At 50.5% G+C, this 3183-nt stretch overlaps 1 long non-coding RNA gene across 1 annotated transcript; it reads right to left on the minus strand.

Annotated features, from left to right (window-relative positions):
• Positions 1-1687: 1687 nt before the first annotated feature.
• On the minus strand, positions 1688-2600 carry LOC109494867. The gene is made up of 2 exons (XR_002149976.3): positions 2174-2600; positions 1688-2029 (listed from the first exon to the last, which is right to left on the minus strand). It is a non-coding gene; the product is annotated as an uncharacterized LOC109494867 (long non-coding RNA).
• Positions 2601-3183: the final 583 nt, after the last annotated feature.

A 3183-nucleotide genomic window follows, 5' to 3' on the forward strand; every position in this document is an offset into this window, starting at 1 on the left:
GACTAGGGACTGTCTCAGTATCACCCATTCTCCATCAGTATTTCCTGGCACTCAGCATTTCCAAATGTACCCGTGCGGACTGGATTCTGCTCTTTCTTCGTTTCAAGGAGATCCTGTGCTATTGTATCTTTGACTTTTTTGGGGTCCCTTTGTGGGATTCTCTAATTCAGGGTCACTATCTTTATCATCTCGCGTAGATCCAGGAGACTTTTAATCCACTAATGGCCCACGTCAGCTATCAGTTTATTCTTGCCGCCATACCCTCAGACCATACACACCTCAAAGGAAGAGAAAAAACATCTCACTTATCTTCCTTTCCTCCGATCCCACTACATGAGCAGCTCTGGAATGAACCCACAAGTAACTCTGTCCGTTCGAGTTTAAACTTTATGTTGAGAGAAGTCAACAGTCGTCGGAGGTTTTGGTTGAAGATGGCAGTGGTTGACATGATGTCACGTAGCTTCAAAGTGGGGTAGGCTCCAGGGTAAGGTAGACGTTCCTGATGAATGACGGTGATATCTGGTGGTGGCCAGAGACACTCGTTTTATAGGAAAAGATGGGGGGTGGGTGTATAACCATGAATATTTTTGACGCCCCCCGAGGAGAAAATTCCGGCTGGTGCCTCTGCCAGGAGAGCAGGTGGCTTGTGGGAATGGACCTTGGCCTTTGGTTCCAGAAAAAAATAACCCGAAGGTTCTTCAGGGTCCTTTCCTTTTGTTTTTCTTTTCTTCTTCGAGGCCTACGTATCAGTGGATTCCCAACACCAAACTCCCTAAAAGGTTGGCATGTTAAATCAAGAAAATGTGTTTTTTTGCACCCATCGGTACTGGCTGGAAAAAAATGGCACATTCAAAGGGTCTGTGAGCAGCGTATAGGGAACCACAAGGGATGTGGAGGCACCAGCAGGAAAGGGCTAACTCTCCTAGGCCTACAAGGGCAAGGCCAGAGAACGATGTTCCAGAGCCTAGCGAGTATTGTGACCGAGGAGAGGGTCTCCACTGAGATGCCGAGGGCTGCATCCCTTGGCCCCAGGGCTGACAGGACTCAGTGAGGCCAAAGCCAGAAAGGGCATCTCTCTTCCCTTCCTCCTCCTGCTTGCCTCCTTATCCCTCCCAAGGACCAAGCTCAACTAGAAGCCAGAGGTGAGGGAGCCCAAGGGATGCAATCAGTCATCGAGGTCGGCCTCCCAAATCCAGAGCAGGGAGGAGACGGGCACAATGTGGATCTGGAGGGACCCGATCTTCCCCAAGGCGACACCCTCCCTGCCAACCAGATCCATCAAATTAAATTCCACTTTCTCCTATTAGATTGGTAGGGATGAACATGTTTGAACACAAACGGTGTTGGTAAGGGTGTGTGGAGAAAGAGGCTCCCTTGCACGTTTGTTGATCGTAGAGTAATTCAGAGCAACTTCAACAGAAGGCAGTTTGACAGCACCTAACCCAATTACCAAGCGCACACAACCTTCCATGGAAAGTCCCACTTCCAGGAATCCACCCCACAGACGTGGTGAAACACGGACACCATGCCACAGCCACAGGGTTACTCAGTGGCGCACAGTTTGTCCTCGCAGAACATTGGCGAAAACCCACACAGCCGGCCACAGAGACTGGTCGAATAAATTGTGGGTTGCACAGACAACGGAATACTACTCGACCATCAAAGAAGAATAAAAGGACTCCATGACTTACAGCGAAACAAAGCAAGGTGTTATCATTCGTGCTACAGAAGGGGCAGAGAGGCAGGTAGAGTGACGTGGTCTCCTTAGGACCACGAATACACGAGAAGCTAAGGGCTAAGGCTGGCTCTGGCAAGGACGCGTGTCACTGGTTAAGGGGTGGTGGCCAAGGCGGGAATGCCCTCTGGGGGCTGCTGTTGGGACCTGGCCCCTGCCCTGTATCTCCTCATTGTTCATCTGCCTCGGCCTCGCTCCTGTTTTACTCCGCCACGTCCCAGGAGCCACTGTTCATATCGCAGGAGTTTCGATCTCTCCCCGCCGCTGACCTCCGGGGCTGCAATCTCCTTATCTCTGGATAAGGAAGGAGTGATAGCACATGTCATCGTGGGAGCAAACATGAGAATGCGTGTCTTTTGCCTATTTTATACCCACTGTTATCACACTTTTCCATCTCCTGCCTTTCCACACCCCTGTCCCCTTGCCGGAAGCTCTCACACTGTTGATGGAGAACGGGAGCCCAAGCCCTAGGGCCAACACCAAGCGCAGCATGATAGGCAAGACTGAATAACCGAGACTGGAGCGCTTGCTCTGCGCCAGTCCACGCCGCCTCCTCGCCGTCCTTCGAGCCCACCGAGCACGCTTCCGCTGTGGCGCGTTTGCCTTGGAACCCTCTCGCCGTGGAGAACAATATGGCGCCCTCCTCGCTCTACTTCCGGCCTCTGCTGAAGTGTCTTCCGGTCAGTGAGGAGGGCTGCCCTGACGTCCCTAAAATGCCATACTGGCACTCTGTACTTCATCACTAGCTCTGCAGAGCTCCGTAGATCGGATCACCATCTAACATGAAATATGCTTCACTTCTTTATTTGATAAAAATTGTGTGTACATTATCTGGAATGTGAACCTCACAACGGTAGGTATTCTGCCCCCCCCTTTTGTTCACTTGGCACCTAGAAGAGTGCCTGGCACATTTCCATGCTCGGCATTCGTTGAATGACTAAATAAATGAATATAGCCCTTAATCTCACTATTTTTTTGTCTTATTTCTAGATCTCACCCACCGGGCTAAGAGCTCTTTGCCCTGTTATAATGGCAGCAAAGCCTGGAGATGCTTGGTGTGTGTGTGTGTGTGTGTGTGTGTGTGTGTGTGTGTGTGCGCGCGCGCGCGCATCAGTGAAGGCTCTTCCACGCACCTTTTTAATCCCAGGTGACTTTTGTTCTGAGGATACAGAACTGACATCAGCCACACTCAGACACAGCAAAGGTTATTTAGGGTTCCTTGCAGACACTTCTTTTTGCTTCTCTTAGTTTTAGTTTATCAGACACATTTTTGGTCCAAGATGTATGAATGGAAAGACGAGCACTGTTCTAAGAACCGGGGAACCGTGGACAGCCCAACATAAAGGAATAGTGTCCGGAATGTTGACCCCGGGGACCCAGCTGTTTGCTTCCGGACTGCGAAACTCGGTTTTGCTTTGAGAAAAGCAGTCGCTATGATGGATGTTGTC

This window comes from Felis catus, chromosome E2 (assembly GCF_018350175.1).
Source record: "Felis catus isolate Fca126 chromosome E2, F.catus_Fca126_mat1.0, whole genome shotgun sequence".
In the NCBI taxonomy this organism is placed as follows: Eukaryota; Metazoa; Chordata; class Mammalia; order Carnivora; family Felidae; genus Felis; species Felis catus.